Source organism: Dermacentor variabilis, chromosome 9 (assembly GCF_050947875.1).
Source record: "Dermacentor variabilis isolate Ectoservices chromosome 9, ASM5094787v1, whole genome shotgun sequence".
Classification (NCBI taxonomy): domain Eukaryota; kingdom Metazoa; phylum Arthropoda; class Arachnida; order Ixodida; family Ixodidae; genus Dermacentor; species Dermacentor variabilis.
The window spans coordinates 119,704,437-119,724,542 of NC_134576.1; the positions used below are offsets into that span (position 1 = coordinate 119,704,437).

At 51.7% G+C, this 20,106-nt stretch overlaps 1 long non-coding RNA gene across 1 annotated transcript in view; it reads left to right on the forward strand.

Moving 5' to 3' along the window:
- Window positions 1-3,427: 3,427 nt before the first annotated feature.
- LOC142557382 (uncharacterized) overlaps window positions 3,428-20,106 on the forward strand; it is a 75,257-nt gene continuing 58,578 nt past the window's right edge. The window contains exon 1 of the long non-coding RNA XR_012822765.1: window positions 3,428-3,580. This is a non-coding gene — a long non-coding RNA (uncharacterized LOC142557382). The remainder of the gene's footprint in view (window positions 3,581-20,106) is intronic.

Sequence of the window (20,106 nt, forward strand, 5' to 3'; positions counted from 1 at the left end):
CCTATGTTTAGTCGTACTAGATAGTACAGACATTCGAGGGCTTCGGCCACGCCCAACACAGTGGACAGTGGCACGGCGGAAGAGGCTGCTATCGCGCTAGCCATCGAACACGCTTTAACCATGCCGGCACCGGATGGACCCATCACAGTCGTCACTGATTCACAGACCGCTTGCAGGACATTGGCACAAGGGCGGTTGACAACCTACACACACCGAATCCTTACATCATTACACCCCACTGCGTTACACAGGGTGTCTATCGTCTGGACACCTGGACACGCCTCTCTCCGTGGTAATGAACGGGCTAATGCGGTAGCCTGAGAGCTCGCTAACCGGGCACCATTGGAAGAGCTGTCTAACCCAGACGACGCACCTACAGAACCACTGAACTACACTGAAACTCTACAATATTACAGAGATACCAGGAGACAATTCCCTCCACCACACGATTCCCTTAACTGAGAAGGTACCATCGCGTGGCGACAGCTTCAAACTAAATTCATTTCCCTGCCTCTTTTATCTTCCCCTGTTCCAGCACACACAATATCCCTTATACTGTCCCTATTGTGGAGCAAAGCCCACAGTATATCATTGCACCTTGGAGTGCCCACACCCTCCGGGTTACTCCTCTATTTCTTCACCTTCTCCTGTGAGACTGCGTTGACCAGCTCAGACGCGCAAGAGCAGCGACGGCTGATCCGGCGGGCACGCGGAGTGGCGCGAGCCAATGGGGCCATGAACTAAGGGCTCCAACCTACGAGGAAGTCACCCAATCTCATTACAAATAAATGTTTCCCCTCTCTCTCTCTCTCTCCGCGTAGACATTAGCATTACATATGCTGCAGTTGCCGGGAAGCGTGAGGAGAGGTCAGGGAGCTTTGAATGCTATCGCAGTGCACTCTTAAAGGCGAAGCTTAAGCATCCTTTGAATTTTTTGTGTACTCTCGGGTGCGGACGCATCGCGCACGGTCGCGAACACAATGAGTCATCTGTTTCAACGCGATAGCGTTAAGGAGCTCGTGTCGTACAAAAGCCTGTGTCGTCGGCTTCGGCGGCGTTGGCCGTGGGCGAAAAATCCCGGAAGGCAACTCATAAATAAAACAACTTGCAAGATTGGGTTGGGTGGGAATCGAACCCGGGTCTCCAGAGTGTGAGACGGAGACGCTACCACTCAAACATGAGTTCGATCGTTCAAAGTGGGGCAAAAACGCCTCTAGTGAATGTGGTGTTGCCTTACAAACGTGCCGTAGAAAGCTATACTGCTGTGTATATCGGTAATTATGAGCATGTAAATTACAGAAGTCGCAGTCAAACACGTAGCGAAGTACGTTTATGCGACATTTCTTCTGTGCTTTCCGAGCCATCTTGCGGCAAGCATAGAAGACCTCCTCGCAATGTACGGAGCTGCCCCGGCAGGTGGCGCGCCACGCGCTCATTGGGGCTGTGCGGGGACCGATGCGAAGGCGCGTCGCGGCCCGGCTGTCATGTTTGGCTCGCGTAGATCGTTTCCCCCTCCGAGACACCGTGTTCTTCGGTTCGTTCCGCTTGCTCACGCGCAGGTTTCGTTGCCGCGCCGAACGCTGCGTTGCTCGACACTCAACGCGTGATTGGTGGGTGCAAAGTCCGATGCAGGGCGCCTCGTAAGTGATCGCTGCGCCGTAGCGCAATGTCTTACACCCCTTGGCGGATCGACGGGAACGCTGTCGCGTTCCACTCTTGAAGGCGAAGCTTAAGCGTCCTCCAATTTTTTCTTTCTTTTTCTGCGCTGCGCCTTCTCGTAGTCAATCTTCGTTCTTTCTTTCTCTCTTTTACGAAAGCTACGGGCCGATCTCTATAGCAAAGAAGAGCGGCAGAAAAGGCGCTCTACAGAACGAGACAGCCAACGAAAATGGGACCGTTGATTTCCGTTACGTCAACGGTTAGGAATGGCCTGACTAGGTGGCAACGTGCCAGCTATGTCAGCCCGCTGCACGTCTTCGACCGACCCACGGTGGCGGCGCCCTTCAGAGAACGAGCGAGGACGACAACGCTAACCGACCATGCCCCGCGTTTGGAGGACCGGTGACGACAGCAGGGCTCGCCACGTTTGGCGCCCCGTGCATTGTTGGTTAATTTGCCGGGTCGTCATGGTCTGTCTGCGTCAGGGAGAGCTCCCTGGCAAAAGGTTGCTTTGCGCTACGGGGGCCCCAGGATTCGTCAGTCTGCTGACACACGTGGCGACTACAGGAAACAGTCAGCTCAGGGGAGTTCTCGAGGGGAAGTAATTGGAGGAACCTCCCTATGCGCTTTTCGAGACACCAGACAATGGACCGCGGCGGAGACCCCTGTGCCAGGTCCGCTCTGGAATTTAGCGGCGCCGGCTGGGGACGGGCGTGATCACCTGACTACGGGGACGCCAGACAATGGATACCACGACGACTGCGCTACAAAGGTCGTCTGCCCCGGAGAGAGCGCTGAAACCTGTGCAGCACGTGTGCGAGAGCCCACCTCCTCCAAAAGGGTGCGTCATCTACGGTGACGTCGAACTCTGACGTCGAGCGTAGTGCTTATAAGCAGCGATTGTCGGCTGTTAGCTTGTGCTCCTCGTCGTGCTCTATTTTGGAGCCACGCATAGACTGTCGAATGTATCTCTTGTTTAAAATGTTAATATGTAAATAAACCCTGTTCACCAAGTTCCTCCCAAGTTCCTCTCTACGACCTTCAACGCTTACAAATGGTGGCTGCGGCGAGATTGTCCGACAACTCCTACAACTGTATGCCAGCCATGGGAGCGTCCGACAACTCTAATACATCGAAGTCTTGCCGTTCCAAGCCGCCAAAGCGCCAATCGTATTAGGGGCACTTCGCGGATGTACCCCATTATAGCCCATGCGCAAGGAGAAAGCGCGGAAATCTGCACGCTTGCCTTCACGGAGGGACGCGCATGCGCGCAGAAGTCGGTCTCGACGACACGGTTGCGACGCCAGAAGGCGCGCAGGGCCGTTTCTCCACGCGTTCGCGCGCCCTGTAATATGTGTTGCAGTCGAGGGCACGTGACAACAGAACAAGCCCAATGCATATGCACCAGCGGATGCGGAGCCGGCGGTAGATGTATGGACAAGAACGGCACCGAGAGCGGCGCTGCTGCGCCGGCGTTGAGAGCGCCTCATGCGAAGCAAAATTCTATTAGCGGGTGGTACCCCTCTCCCACCTCTCGTTCGCACCGCCTTGATTGCCCCCTGCACTGCGCGTGTTTGGGCACGTTTCGTGCCGCGCGCGGTGTGTGCCTACGTGTGTGTGCGTGGACATTTCATTCGAAGAGCGATGTACAATCTGTTTCACATGGGGGGAAACTCAGAGCGCATTGCATCGCGATGCGGCGAGACCTTGAGTCAGGCGGCGGCAGCAGCTGCAGCAGCTCGCGCAGGTGCTCGAGGGGCGGGATCTTGAACGGCGTCGTCTGCTACGGCGGCGCGCACTGGTCGCATTGTCGGGAAACGTTCTAGTGTCAGTTACAGAGCGCCGATCTCATCATTACTGCGTGAAATGAGCCGGTATTCTTTACTAAGCGTTGTGCAACGCCCACTGATACGCCTCGAAGGTAAGTTCATCGCTGCAGGGCAGTCATAGACGACATACTGATTCCATACATTCTTGACGGACAGTTTCTGGAAGGCGACCATATATTCTAACGCGATAGGTCACCGATCCGCACTGCTCGTGTTGTGCAAGATCTGCTGGAAGAGCGCGCAGTCACTCTCTTGGAGTGGCCGCCTCAATCTTTGGGCGCCAATATCATATAAAATGCCTGGGGCTCGTTGAAAGTATCGCTGCCGCACCATCCCCTCTATCAGTAGCCCGAGGATAGGCTTCGATCCACCATCGTCAGCGACTGAGACGTGCTGCGAATGAACACATCCCTGATCAAGTCATTCTACTACACTTCTCTGCCTTCCAGGATGAGCGCTGTCATCGCTGCCGCTCGGGCAGCGATGACAGCGCTACTAGAGAGATACGAGAGATACTAACGAGAGATACTAACTGAAGTCCCAAGCGTGACGTGTCCAATTCCCCGCCGGTGGGCAGGGTCTGTCTGGTGTAGTGAATGATTGTCGAGAAAAATCACTTCCAGCTCATTGTCTTAACCTAAAACATTCCTTTAATCGTATCCGTTTGTTTCATCGTGTTCGACCCCCATAGTTATCATTGTTAAGTGATTTGTTTTCTTTTCGTGTCAAACAAAGGCTGAGCACGTTGCGCGCACAAATTGGGTTTCTTCCTCGTGTGGATAGTCTTTGTACTCCGGTCGGTGACCTGTAGCAATGTATCTCTGCTGCAGTGTTTGCAGGAGAGCGTCATCACCCATTTGCTCTTTGTGGATGATAGTGCGGACGGTGTTGGTTGCGTGCGTTTTTGTGTGCGTTGAGCTGAGTAGTTTTTTGAAGAGGGACCACGTTTTGGAAGTACTTAATGTGCCATTAAGGCGGTCGCAGAGGTGGTGCCAATTGTTATTAGTGAGGCTAGTGACGTATTCTTCAGATTCTGCGATGATCCAGGCGATTGTTTCAGCCTGCGGTTGTGCCGCTGCTTCTTCCATCGTTTGGTCAGGTCTCTTCGAGCATCGCAGAAACGGAGCAGATGTCTGTCCACATCCCGTGTCTCCGTTGTCGCAGTAAGTTGCTTAGTGGCAGCTTTAAATTCTGCTTGTAGCTGTTGTGTCCACTCGTGTAGAGATCGCGCGTTGTGTTGTTGAGATTTGGTTTTGTTGCGCTGGAAAGCGTCCCAGTCCGTTACCTTAATTGGGCGTTCTGGGGTGCGTATGGCCACCAGTTGGATTTCTGTGGCTGTAATGCTGTGGTCACTACCAAGATTCTCCATTAGGTTGTTCCAGGAGCATTGAGTCAACCCTTTGACCATTGTAATGCCAGAGCAGGTATCCGTGCTTACGCTGTTGCCCATTCTGGTTAATGTGTCAGGTTCTGTCAGCAAAGTGAATTGATGAAGGTTCATGGCGTGGTCCAGAAGGCGGCCTTTTGGAGTTTGTTTGGTACCCGCAAGCTGGGTGGGACGCATTGAAATCTCCCAGAATAATAAATTTTTTGGCTTGTTTACTGGCGTCGCAAAAAGGTTGTCCGAAGTCGTCTCATCACGATATAGGTGCACTGTAGATATTAAGCAAAAACAAGCTGGTTTGATGTCCATTCTCAGATACAATTTCTAAGAGCACATGCGGAATATGGGAGCTGTGGAGCGTGTGCTCGATCACTGTGATTTGTTTGCGCGCAAGGGTGGCAGTTAGTGGTGGTTTGGTGGTGCCATGCTTGTCGGTACCTGGAAACGCTTGCCGCGAACGGCTAGCTTTGTGGTAGAACCACGGCCTCTTGCATGGGCCTCGATGTGGCGGAGGCGAGCGCCAGCTGGAGTTAATGCAAGGAACCGGGTGCGCCGCTCCGTGGCCCCCAAGACGCCCATCGCCCCGGCGTTCGCAAGATGGTGCACGCCGCGGCCAGTCTGTGAAACCCGCGGCCGGTTTGTGTGTGAAGGGGTTTGCTTCAGTTTTCGCGTAGCAGAATTATGTTTTCTGGTATAGTCAAATTACAGTCCCAGAGCTATCATGTCATATCTGTAGGTTGTGTGCATGTCGTATTTTACGATTTTTCTGCGTAATTTAGCTTGAGAAATTCAATTAGTCAGTGCCTTGCACCATATAAAAGTCCTGTGTATACGTGGTTGCAAAATCTTTTTGTCGATGCGACACCGGACGCAGGATTTTCCGCGACGCGGGCTCCCTAACGCTATCGCGTTAAAGCAATCTGCAGCGGCGCGCGCCTGCTCACGCTTCGCATAGTTGCGCCCGTCGAAGGCGCCACAGCGCCAGTCGTATCAGGGCTACCTCGCGGCTACTCTCGTATATCGCCGGCGCGCGAGGAGGACGCGAGGAAACATGTACTGAATAAAAAACATGAATAACGCGAACAACACACGGCATGAAAACCGGCAAGTTCCGTGCAGTCTTGTTTGCTTGCCGTAACGCGGCAATCACTGCATCAGTACGGACTCGACAGGCGCACCCGAACGCTTTCTGCTTGCCTTTGTTCCACATCGAAACGCAGTTTTGTGCATACGGGTTGACCTCCGTGCTTTCCATCCGGAAACAGAACCGTGCAGAATAATAAAATGCACAGAATGGTCGTGAACGGCACTGTTATGCTGTTATCGCAGGTCCGCAGAGGAGCCAGGCATGAAGCATACTATCGCGTGGCTTACAGCAACAAAACGAGTACCAAACCGATCAAGCTTGCTGTGCAGGATGTCCTTTCTGTTTAAGGCCGCCATACAACAGCTCCGTTTCTCAAGTGGCTCAGGAAACTTCTACAGCCGAATGTACTCGACACAAACACTAACTTGTTGTCAAAGATTGGTGGTGAGCTATTTGCACTCTCCGAACCGAAGGGGATGGGGCGACAAGAAACCCACCCCGCGTGCGTTTATTGAGGGTTCGACTGCTGACCTGTGATAAGGTCCACGCCTGATCGACCGTGAACCAGAGGCATGAGACGGAGGGCGACGTACAAAGACACACTCAATTTAATAAAATAAAATCATGTCCGAGATATAATGAAAAAAAAGAACATACAAACTACAAGCAGTGGGTCCTAGCTCGCGGAAGGCGTGCGGGTCACAACACCCGCCCTGACGCTACTCGCGCGACACAAAGACCACCACGTGGGAACTCCTAACACTCGCGAAATAACAAAAAATTCGCGACCCAAATGCAAAATACACGCAACAATAAACGCGGCAAACACTACACTTACAGAACGTACAAGAATTAACCCGCGATGAATAAATAAATGAAAGATGAAACGCGATTAAAAAGAAAGAGTCCGGCGGAAAGTTCTGAGAGTGGGCACGAGGCTTATCTCTGGCGTGCTTGCCGAGATACCGATCTGAAGAGGGTCGGCCTGCTGGTACCTTGCTGCCGAAGATCTTGACGGGCTTGCACCGTCTGTCGATCCACCGGCGAAGACTTCGGCCTGGAGGTCTCAGCCTGCCGACCACATCTTCATCTGTACCGTTGTCAGATGGGAAGAGGACTTGGCAACCAGAGGCGCCGCGTCCCAGAGCTTTCATGTACTCATCAACCCAGCATCATTCGATACATTGACCCCGGTACTCCCCCACAACCCGGGCTGACTAGGTGGGGGGACTTGGTTCGGGCCAACGGTCCTTCCCGGACAAGGGGGCTGTTGTGGTGCAGTCCAACTGAGGGACTGCACTCAACACACAAACAGCCATGTCGGTCTTGCAGGGCACAAGCCTGACTGACCCTCGGACTGCCCTGACGCAAAAGAGGTCAAGGCATACAACCATGGAGACCACCAAAGCCATCCGCGGAGCAGCGCGACCACTTGAGGGTGCACCACCACCGGTTCCAGCTCTGGGTTCCACTGAGCCAAACAAAACCCCGTAGATCGACTGGCGCACACGGCCGAGTCGTGTGACCTTTGGAGCATGCATCATAACTTAATGGATAGCTTTCCACCTGACTCGTCAAAAATCACGGCAGGACGAGCCCACACTTCGAGAAACTTCTTCTCGCCCAAGCGGTGCCGCTCCCGGGTGAGGTGGAACCAGACCTCCTTCCGTGCTTTCGCAAGCACTTCGTGAAGGCCCGGTGCCCGACCCCCGAAAATTGCATCGCAGCGTGCCAGCCAAACTTGGTATGAGCACTCGGCGAGGAGAAGCACGAACTGGTTGATCGCCTGATTGGGCAAAGGGTGCAAAAATCGGACTGTCTCATAAGGAACGCCTGGGAGCCTAAATAGACTAGCAACTCTTTGGAGAAGAGCTGCAGGAAGCAAACACTGCGTAAAGATATGAACTGAGTCCTCACGAGCGCCACAGAAAGGACACACTCCACGAGCCGGGATGGCTGTGAAGGGCCTGTAGCTCAACGGCAGGCACCCTCGCGCCAGGCGGTACATAAAGGTGGCTCGCCTGGCGTCGAGGAAACCGGCCGTAATGAGCTTCCAGTTTGGCCTGTGAATCGACAGGTCGTACCTTTGGCAATGTGGGGGGAGTCCTGGGGTGAGGATATCCACTAACTCTTGGAGGGGAGCTGAAACTACGTCGATGCCTGGGTGAACCTTGCGGAGGCTTACCAAAGAGTTGGCAGCCGCCGCATAAATGGTGGACGGGGTACCTGAACGAGGAACACAGTGGGAAAATGTGCTCTGCGAGAACAAGCGGAGTCGGGTGCTAAGAAAGAAGGAAGTTAAGCTTCGAGTTAGGAGCATATCCGAGTTAAGAGCGACCTGGGTCCACCTGACGTGTAGTGCAGTAGCCACGATGCCCAGGTCGGGAATTCCGAGTCCTCCCTTGTCCCTGGGCAACTTGAGCACCCGCCTAGCTACACAACCAGTTGTACCCTTCCAGAGGAAGCGAAACAAGACCCTCTCCAAGTTAAGCTTGGTTCGGGTTGGAATAGGAGACACACACGCCACATACGTCAGAAAGGAAAACAGAAGTGAGCGAAGGATTGTCGCTCGAGCAGTCAAAGGGCATGACAACGCGCTGAATTCCTGAACCCTGGCTTCAAGCTTCTCCTTAGCCTGTTGCCAGTTTTCGGGAGAGAGACCATCTGGTTCGAACTGGAAGCCTAGAATCCGCAGCCGCGTTTTCACGGGGAGACCATGAACGGGCTGCGGACTGGAAGGAGTGGAGTTCAAGTACATTGCTGCACTTTTCGACCTATTCAACCTTGCACCGCTCGCCCCGCAGTAACTGTCCATGACCTCCAGGACGCCGCAAGCTGATGCTTCGTCCGGGACGACAATGGACAAGTCGTCTGCATCTGTCTCCCGGTGCACGACCATGCTGCTCCGTCTTCCAAACCACTCTGCCCGCTCGCCGAGCCGCCTCGTCCCTCGCCGCGCTCAGGCGACCCACGTGACCAACCGGTCGGGCGAGCTCGGGTACAACGGGGAGCCCTCCTCCTCATCGCTGTGCAAGCGGCGTTGCAGCTGCGGCGGCAATGACGGCCATACCGAGAGGGACGCCGGCATGCACTCTGTGACACTTGTGTCTCCATGAACATCGATCGCAGGGCTCTTGCATGAGCAGCTTCGTCGTTCGCTGGTTGTTGCCGCAGCCAAAGCCAGCACAGTATGGCTCGGAGGAAGGACCCTTGTACATACCGCTCAGCCGTTGCGGTCAGAACACGTCTAACGCAAATAGCTCAGCAGATGCGGCGAGAATACGTTTCAAGACATAGCAACATGCCAACGAGAATTGCAAGTGCTGCCATTTCAGCCCGTCTTCCGCTGTCCCCACGCGATGGCAGCACCTGGGGACTATTCTGTATATGTACACCTTGTGGACATGTCCATTTCGTCTGCTGCTGAATTGCTGATTGACTCTGGGCGCCTGTCTCCTTTAGAGGCATACGCGAGCCCAGCCAATCAGAAGTTATGCAGCAGACGAAATGGACATGTTTTAAGAGTTGGGGCCGGGCATGTAAAAAGGGTTAGCTGGCCCATGGCGTCGTACGACTCATCCACCCTAAGGACGCTGTTGAAGGCAGGAACTTGTTCTCGTCGCGAACGAGGAGTTCTGGGTTTATTTACAAAATCTACACGAAGAGTTGTGAACGTTGCATCCCATCAGTCCAATATGAGTGAAGTGAAGCATACCGAGGGGCCGGTAAAGGTCTGCTTAAAAACACCTTATCCTCTCTAGATCCCTAGACCAGGGAAGCAGCCGTCCAACCTTCGTCCAATCGAAGCGTCCAACGTCGTCGAAGGACTCGCTTTGAGGGCGAGTATTCCCATACTCACCCCAACACTTTTGTTTACTGCAGACACAGGAAGGAGGGGGGATCTTCGTAGACAGGGGTTGTCACGCTTGACTCAAGCTGGCGCGTCTTGGTTACTGGTTTGACCCCGCAGTTAGCTGGAGCTGCTTGCTCCAGCTAACTGCGGAGTTTCTTGCTTCCATTGGTCGGTGAAGGCGACAGGGAACCAACAAACAAAACTCGGTCCGCCAAGCCTGCCTTGCCTTGCTGGCGCTGCTAGCCTGTCCGTGGGAGACGCATTTGTTGGCTTCGCGAAGCGATTAGTCGAAGTGAGGCGGGGGAGACTTGAAGGTCACTACCCCTGCCGGGCTGCTGTAACAATGTCCACTAGGTGGACACTTACAGAATACTCCCCCCCCCCTCGTTGTCGATGATAGCGGCGTGGTTTCTACACGTTGATCCCTTATGCATGTGACGACCTTGCTTATGTTGAAGCAACACTCGGGAACGAATTAGGTTGACTTATTTTCCTGGACGGCACTGAATTGTCGTCACTGCTAGACGTTCCGGCATATCCATGCCCGAGCTGTCTTTCCGCACTCTCAATAACCAAGACGACGTTGGTGGTACTGTGCAAGTGGAATAAGTGGGACGTCACACGCCTACCCACTATGCAATGTCCGGACTATTTGCACCACTTCATTGATGCGTTGGTGAATGCTCTTGCGCGCAAATGTTCTTTGATTCTTCCGTCCGCGCTTCCGACGCAATTGTGTCCCTCACCACGGCACTCTAACGCGAGCGAATCGCACGTTACCCCAGCTCAACAGTTGTGCGGGATGCCCCCACGCTAGGTCCAATTTCGGTGGGACACCGATACAGGGCCTGATAAAGACCCTGATACTAACCTGATACTAACCTGATATAAACCTGACACAAACGCGGATAAAAAACCAAGGAACGTATGCCCACGTGCCGCACATGTGTGACGGTGATGCGATACCCCTATCAAGTTCGACACCTGTAGCTCTCACACTTTTCTTTGCCGTATCTCTAGGAACGGCTCGCGTTACGAATTACCATTGCGAGGACACGTACATTGTACCTAGTATTTATACTGGCGCATCAAAGTAGTAGTATAAACTTCTCTTAGGCGTTTACTCTACCTTCCTACCTTCCCCTTCGCTCCCCGTCTTCGCTGGCTAGGCCCAACGTAGCCTACCTTCCTCTTGGCCTCCGTCTCCCTTGACACCAGCAAGGACATTAAATACAGCTCTCTTGAGCTCGTAGGTTGGGTATACGAGAAATTTTTCATAGATTCCCCCCCCCCCGCCCCCCAAAAAAACTGGTTTTATATATACAAGTGCTAAGAAAGCAGATGGGAAAAGCATTGAGAATAAAAAAAGTAGGAGGCCAGTGGCAGGACTGTAACTCTTCTCAAGAAGTGAGTGAGTGGTCGAGACTGTTATCAAAAAGGAGATTGCAAAATATACAAGATTTTAATAAACCGACGTAAAAAGCAGAAAAATATGATCCTGTATGTAGCGCTTTTTTATATGCTACTAATTAACGACTAAGGTCCTCTTCCTGAGTTAAAGCCGAATACCTGTTCTGTAGCTTGATCCGGAATTCCTCCAGTTTCGCTCTTACCGCTAACTCATTGATTGGCTTCTTGTGTACCAGGTTCTTCCGTTCCCTCCTCAAGTCTAGGCTAATTCGAGTTCTTACCATCCTATGGTCACTGCAGCGTACCTTGCACAGCATGTTTACAGGGGGTATTCAGAGACCTGGAGTGGGAAGAATTGGGGATAAAAGTTGATGGAGAATACCTTAGCAACTTGCGATTCGCTGATGATGTTGCCTTGCTTAGTAACTCAGGAGACCAATTGCAATGCATGCTCACTGACCTGGAGAGGCAAAGCAGAAGGGTGGGTCTGAAAATTAATCTGCAGAAAACTAAAGTAATCTTTAACAGTCTCAGAAGAGAACAGCAGTTTACGATAGGTAGCGAGGCACTGGAAGTGGCAAGGGAATACATCTACTTAGGGCAGGTAGTGACCACGGATCCGGATCATGAGACTGAAATAACCAGAAGAATAAGAATGGGCTGGGGTGCGTTTGGCAGGCATTCTCAAATCAGGAACAGCAGGTTGCCACTATCCCTCAAAAGGAAAGTGTATAACAGCTGTGTGTTACCAGTATTCACATATGGGGCAGAAACCAGGAGGCTTACGAAAAGGGTTCTGCTGAAATTGAGGACGACGCAACGAGCTATGGAGAGAAGAATGATGGCTGTAACGTTAAGGGATAAGAAAAGAGCAGATTGGGTGAGGCAACAAACGCGGGTAAATGACATCTTAGTTGAAATCAAGAAAAAGAAATGGGCATGGGCCGGACATGTAATGAGGAGGGAAGATAACCGATGGTCATTAAGGGTTACGGACTGGATTCCAAGGGAAGGGAAGCGTAGCAGAGGGCGTCAGAAAGTTAGGTGGGCGGATGAGTTTAAGAAGTTTGCAGGGACAACATGGCCACAATTAGTACATGACAGGGGTAGTTGGAGAAGTATGGGAGCGGCCTTTGCCCTGCAGTGGGCGTAACTAGGCTTATGATGATGATGATGAATTAACGACTACTAATGCGCTGTGTACAAGTGGGCAATGTCTGGGGCCAGGGTTGCGATAAGGAGACTTGTCACATCTTCTTTTTTTCTTATTCAGATGCTCTCACATGTGGATTACAAACAACTGGCATGTCCCCTTTTGTGCAGAGCTTCTAATCCTAAAACTCGGAGCTTAAACTTCTTAGCGCCATAATTTACGGATTTTCGACAATTTTCACTCAACCCAACGTGTTTCTAAAACAATATTCTGATTAAAGCAGTTGGTAAAGTTAATCCTTGCCTCCTACATCCAGCTTAGTTCATATACGGTTCGTAGGTAATACATGGAGAGCATATCTGCATCTGCATGTACATGAATCGGCGAACTAGAGTTGTAATTGGGCACCAAGATCAAATTTAGTGCGTCTCAACTAGAGACAAAACGCCTTTTCCTATACATCGCTCGCTCGCAAATAAAATAAATAAACAATTTTATAAATATAAATAAATTAATTAATGAAAAGAACACAATCGTTTTGCCTCGGGGGAAGGAAGTTCTTGAGAAGGCGAAATCAGAGGTAAGGTTACTATCTGAGTTTTATTATGTTTCGATGACAAAACAATAAATTAATAATCGCGCCTTGGAAATACGGATGTGGTTATTACATTATTTACGTTTGGTCCGATTACACGAGTTTTGCGGTAGTTTTGCTGCGTTATTTGAGGAATCTTGTACGGAAAAGGCAATATTTTTACAAAGCAAAGCATTCGTTCCTCGTCAAACTTCCAAGAGTTTCGCAAGGAAGAAATTTATTGCGTAGGGACAGAGTTTTTTTTTTTTTGTGTGTGTGCGTGATCATTACAGTCTTCGGAAGTACGTGACAAAATTATGCTGAGGATAAGAAAAAGCGTTCCATAAAAGGGGAGGGCAGGGAATCTTTCCGAAGTATCTCCTGCTTTGATATCGTATCTACTGAAGCAGCGACAGACGCCTCACAGCAAACATCGATCCGGGAGAGGCTTAATGCCTGCAATACATACGGGATGTTTGAATTGTATTGTTAACACGATATGCAGCCGCCGCGGCCGGGACCGGTGCTTTGTTATAAAAGAAAAGAAAGAAAGGAAGCGGACCAACAGCGCACTTTCACCGCAAGTTTGACTGCGCTTGTCTCAAACCTGGTGCCACTCTCAAAATTTCGTCGCAAGCGGACGAGCCATGTGAAATCGCTGGCTTCAGTGCGCGCATTGCAGGGTATCTGCTCAAGTAATTAGTTGAATGCTGATTCAATTCAATTTTGTTATTAGTGAAGTGTGCGCATTGGCCTTCCGGTGAAGTAATGCATACATCGCCGAGTACTTCAGTGGAATAAGTAGATTTGCGCCGACCTCCACAGGCGATATAAAAAATATGTATTTCTGTCGACATTAAAATAAAACACGCAGTAGTATAATGCCCTGTTCTTCCTGTATACGGCATTGCCTTGTGTGTGTATTAGAAATACGTGCACAGGGGCCTCGAATCTCCGTTTGAAGAGGAAAGCAACCGCGACTTCAGACGGGATGCGAGACGAACTAGTTGACCCGAGAGGCGGTGTCTGGATGACGTGGAACACGCCACCCAAATTTCAAAGCACTGAAGAAGCGCGATTACGCAATCACTCGTGTGTTCTGCTGGTCACTTATAATTTCTGAAGGGTCGCGGGTTCGATCCCAGGGGGGGGGGGCACCGGTGGGCACGAGAGGCTCTTCCTATAGGCAGTGTGACGGATCAGAAGCTGATCACAAGGACGCAACCATTCGAGGACGGCGGAATCGAAAGGCGAGGCACAGCGGACAGAGATTCAAGCGATTGTGGCAAACCTTAACGATGAATGGTCAATGCGATGCGATGCATTAACATTGGCCATGTATTTCGGGCACAGGTCAACGCGTGGTTGACCTGTGTCTGTGTTGTGCCTGTTGTTGCGTTTCGCCTGCGACACGTGGTTTTGCCGGCGCGACTGCGGCAGGGCGGCAGACATTTTGGCCCGATCGTCGTCGCCGCAACACTCATCGCCAGGTGTTTCCAGGCGCGACTGCGGCGATGCGACCGCAAAGGATCACCCTCGCATTCCAGTCATTGTGCCCGAAACAGGCGATGCCAAAGCAGGGATCGTCCCCTCATTACAGCCATTGTGCCCGAAACAGGCGATGCCAAAGCAGGGACCATCCTCTCATTCCAGTCATTGTGCCCGAAACAGGCGATGCCAAAGCAGGGACCATCCTCTCATTACAGTCATTGTGCCCGACCGGCAGCGCTACAACTGGGTGCTACGAGATCGTGCTCGACAGGGTGCTACGAGATCGTGCTCGACATGGTGCTACGGCATCGCTACGACAGTGTGCGTCACCATTAGCCCATTGTACATTCACGTGCTCGTCTTTTGAGGGGTTCCTTCTTGCCCTCAACTGCGAGAGTATAAAAACAGCTGCCCCCGGACGCCAAAAGGAGGGCTCCGATTTCTTCTGTTGAGTGAAGTGCTCTCCCGTCTCTCTACTTCGGTCAAACCTGACCGCCAACTCTTTGCGATGTTAAAATAAACAAGTTGTTTCGTTGTTACCAGTCGACTCATGCTTTGCCGGGACCTTCGGATGCTTCCAGTTGTACCCCAGGCCGCCAGGCCAACGCTACCCTTGGGGCTTGCGACCCAGGTACAACCACGGGCGTCAGCGCCGAGTTCCCAACAGATCGTACCAGCAGTCCGATCCCAAACATCTGGTGGCAGCGGTGGGATCGCGACAACGGAGGCCAGCAGCGAAGAGATGCAGTTGACGGTATGCTGAGCAGCTCAACGACGATCCGGGAGCAGTGCAACGAGCCCTGTGTGACGACTGGTTGCCTGCAGCGGAACGACTGCGCGGAATTCCTGCCTGCGAGGTTTGGTGAGTGCGGGACTTTCTTCTTCTGAGCTTTGCCAGGCTTTTGTTAGTGTCAGAAACAGAGCTGGTAATTGTGGTTGTCGTTGCTGCCGGGTTAGTTTGCGGCAAGACAATAGTAAGCAGTAGAGAAAGCAGCATTCAGAGCAGCCATGGATTTGAAGTCGTTGCGCAAACCGAAATTGTTGGAGCTTGCAAGAGAGTTGGGTCTGGATGTCTCAGACAAACTAAGAAAACCTGAACTGCTAAAGGCTATTCTTGAGTTAGAGGCTGAGGATGACGAGCTGTCGGAATGCCTTGAGACTATTGAGGAGAGGTCAAAAAGACAGGAGCGCGAACTTAAAGAACAGAAAGAAAAAGAAGAGCGTGAACTTAAAGAACAGAAAGAAAAAGAAGAGCGCGAACACGCTTTGGAAATGAAGCGTCTCGAGGTAGAGATGGAACGCGCTCGTAATGGAAGTCAGGCACACGGTGCAGGAGAACGAGTATTGTTCAAAATGACTGACCTGATGCGGCCGTTTAAGCTTGGAGAGGACATTGGTTTGTTCCTGGTTAACTTTGAGCGAACGTGCGAGAAGCAGGGGTTCTCTCGGGAAACGTGGCCACAGCGCTTGCTCACTTTGTTACCCGGCGAGGCGGCCGACGTAGTCGCTCGCTTGGATAGAGAGGGAGCAGAGGATTTCGACAAAGTAAAATCGAGTCTGCTAAAAAAGTACCGGCTGTCTGCGGAGGCGTTCCGTCGGAAGTTTCGGGAAAATGAGAAAGGCAAAAGTGAGTCATATACGGAGTTTGCGTACAGGCTTATGTCAAACATGCAGGAGTGGCTCAAAGAAGAGAAAGCGTTTGGTGACCACGATAAAGTTCTACAGTGTTTCGGGCTAGAACAGTTTTATAGTCGGTTACCTGAGAACGTGCGATACTGGGTCTTGGATAGGCCAGACGTGAGTACGGTGGCTAGAGCCGCTGAGCTAGCCGAGGAGTTTGTGACGCGTCGAGCTCGCGGAGCTAAGGACGGTCAAAAGGGTGAATTTGGCTCGAAGTTCGAGAGGCCGAAGTTCACACCCATGAGAGCAAAGGGGAACACGCGTAGTGCGGATGCGAGTGGAAGCAGTGCGACCGAACCTAAGGAGACGGCGGCAGCCGAAGCCGAACGCAGAAAGCGGTTCGAGATGAGGCGAGCGGGCGTTTGTTATACGTGCCAGAAGCCGGGTCACTTTTCGGCGCAGTGTCCGGAAACAACACCAAAAGTTGTGTTTTTTTCAATAGGCAGCACTGACGAGAACATGAAGCTTCTCGAGCCTTACATGCGAGACCTCCTCGTGAACGGGAAAGAGTGCCGAGTGCTTCGCGATTCCGCAGCTACGATGGATGTAGTTCACCCATCTTACGTAGAACCCCATATGTTCACGAGCGAGTGCGCGTGGATCAAGCAAGCCGTGGAAGCTCATAGCGTGTGTCTGCCGGTAGCAAAAGTGCTTATTGAAGGACCTTTCGGAGCGCTTGAGACGGAGGCGGCAGTGTCATCTATGCTGCCACCCCAGTACCCGTACCTATTTTCAAACAGGTCCGATCACCTCCTGCGCGAGAAGGGGCTTTTGTTTGGTGAAGCTAGTGTTCAGGCCTTAACCAGATCGAAGGTTCGGGAGCTCGCTGCAAAGGCGGTGGTTGCGGGGCCGACGTTATCAAACAACGAAAGAGGGTCAGAGGCGCAGCAAGCTGATATTCAGAGCACGCCCGAACTGAATAAAATTGAGTCTGTAGCGTTGAAGGCGCCAGATACTGGAGAGGAAACGCCCGACACGGGAAAGTTAGAAGAGCTATCTACTGATTTGCTCATCGCGCCTACGTCAGACGGACTTGATAGGTTGCTAAAAGTCAGCCGGTCGGCTTTGATAGCCGAGCAAAAAAAGGATGGCAGCCTGGAAAACGTGCGCTGCAATGTCAAAGAAGGTATCGCCAGGAAAACTGCGCGTTTTGTGGAAAGAGGTGGAGTCCTGTACCGGAAGTATCTAGACCGAAGAGGAGTGGAGTTCGATCAGCTGATCGTGCCTCAATGCTATCGTCAGGATCTGTTGCGCTTGTCGCATGGGGGTTCGTGGTCCGGACACCTAGGAGTTAAGAAAACTAAGGACCGTCTCTTGCAAGAGTACTATTGGCCAGGGTGTTTTCGGGACGCAGACCATTTCGTGAGGACATGTGACACTTGTCAGCGGGTGGGCAAACCAGGGGACAAATCGAGGGCGCCGTTGAAATTGGTACCTATCATTACGGAGCCTTTTAGACGGCTCGTTATTGATACTGTGGGACCTCTGCCGGTAACAGCCACGGGGTACAGACACATTTTGACTGTGATCTGCCCAGCGACAAAGTTCCCTGAAGCAGTGCCGCTTAAAGAACTCAGCTCAGTTGAGATAGTTAATGCACTACTGTCCATATTTGCGCGAGTTGGTTTTCCTGCAGAAATTCAATCAGATCAGGGCACAGTGTTTACTAGCGCTTTGACGACAACTTTTCTCGAAAGGTGTGGGGTAAAGCTGCTACACAGCTCAGTGTACCACCCACAGTCGAATTCCGTTGAGAAGCTCCACTCCGTCATGAAGCGCGTGTTGAGAGCGTTGTGTTTTGAACATCGAACTGACTGGGAGCTGTGTCTGCCTGGGGTGATGTTTGCTTTAAGGACCGCGCCGCATGCAGCTACGGGGTTTTCGCCAGCTGAACTGGTGTACGGTCGCTCGCTTCGGTCTCCGCTTCGCATGCTTCGAGAATCATGGGAAGGTAGGGGCGACGACCCAGTCGTGGTGGAGTACGTGCTTAAGCTCCTCGAACGCTTAAGAAGGGCACAGGAGTTGTCAGGTGAAGCAATGACAAAGGCCCAGCAGAGGGCCAAGGTTTATTATGATCGGACAGCCAGGGCCCGTCGTTTTGAGGTTGACGATGAGGTCATGATATTGCGCACATCGCTAAACAACAAACTAGACGTGCAGTGGGAGGGCCCCGCACGAATTGTTCAGAAACTGTCGGACGTTAACTACGTGGTAAGTCTGCCAGGAAAGCGGAAAGCACAGCAAGTTTACCACTGTAATCTGCTCAAACCTTATAGACAAAGGGAAGCAGTGGTGTGCATGATGATAAACGTTCCTGAAGAGCTTCCGGTCGAGCTTCCAGGATTAGGCTCAGTGACGAACAGGGAAGACACCGGTCAAGTCATTAGTGACCTTATCAGTAAAGCACCGCTGTCGCCCGAGCAGAAAACCGAACTACACCAGCTATTACAAGAGTTTCAAGGTCTGTTCTCTGAGAGGCCTGGTAGGACTTCTGTACTTACTCATGATATAGAACTTACCTCCCCAGAGCCAGTACGATCCAAGGCGTATCGGGTGTCACCCCGCCAGAGCGATATTATGGAGGCTGAGGTAAAGAAAATGCTACAGCTCGGTGTTATTGAGGCAGGTGAGAGTGATTATACCTCCCCTTTGATTTTAGTTGAGGTACCGGGCAAGGAACCTCGTCCTTGCGTCGACTACCGCAGGCTTAATTCAATCACTAAGGATCAAATTTATCCGATCCCTAACATCGAGGAGCGCCTTGAGAAAGTTAGTAGCGCTCAGTTTATTTCCACCCTAGATCTTGTCAGGGGTTATTGGCAGGTTCCACTTACAGAAGAGGCTAGTAGGTATGCGGCGTTCATTTCACCAATGGGAACATTCCGTCCTAAAGTGTTGAGTTTTGGTTTGAAGAACGCGCCATACTGTTTTTCAAGTCTCATGGATAAAGTGTTGCGGGGACAGCAAGAATTCGCTTTACCGTATCTAGACGACGTAGCGATATTCTCCGCATCCTGGTCTGAGCATATGACACACTTGCGGGCAGTGCTAACCCGCCTGCGCGAAGCAGGCTTGACAGTAAAGGCTCCTAAGTGCCAGTTAGCACAGGCCGAGGTTGTCTACCTCGGTCACGTGATTGGTCAGGGTCGTCGCCGCCCCTCTGAAATAAAAGTGGCCGCTGTGCGAGACTTTCCGCAACCGCGCACAAAGACCGATATTCGGTCGTTCTTGGGTGTCGCCGGCTACTATCAGAGGTACATCCCTAGGTACTCTGATATCGCGGCTCCCCTGACGGATGCTCTAAGAAAGACAGAGCCTCAAACAGTCGTCTGGGACGAGACAAAGGAAAGAGCTTTTAGCGCCCTAAAGAGTGCCCTAACAAGCCAGCCTGTGCTACGATCGCCAGACTATACAAAAGGGTTCGTTGTTCAGTGCGATGCTAGTGAGCGAGGCATGGGCGTTGTACTGTGCCAACGGGAAAATGGAGAAGTAGAACACCCCGTCCTGTATGCTAGTCGTAAGCTGACCAGTCGTGAGCAGGCGTATAGCGCCACCGAGAAAGAGTGTGCGTGTCTCGTGTGGGCCGTTCAGAAATTGTCATGCTATCTAGCCGGCTCGAGGTTTATCATTGAGACGGATCACTGCCCTCTCCAATGGCTGCAGACCATCTCTCCCAAAAATGGCCGCCTCCTGCGCTGGAGCCTCGCTTTACAACAATATTCCTTTGAGGTGCGTTACAAAAAGGGGAGTCTCAACGGTAACGCCGATGGCTTAAGTCGAAGCCCCTAACGTAGGAATCAGCCTCAAAATTGTTGGTTACTGATGTTTTTCTTCCTGAGGCAGGATTTTTTTTTAACATATTGCTTTTGTTTAGTGTTTCAAAGTGATGATATGCTTTCTAGTGCAAGTTTTCAATTTGTGGACGCGTTCTGAGTGATGCTAGACTACTGTAAGGAACTAGGCAGTGGTATAAAAAGGGGAAAGAG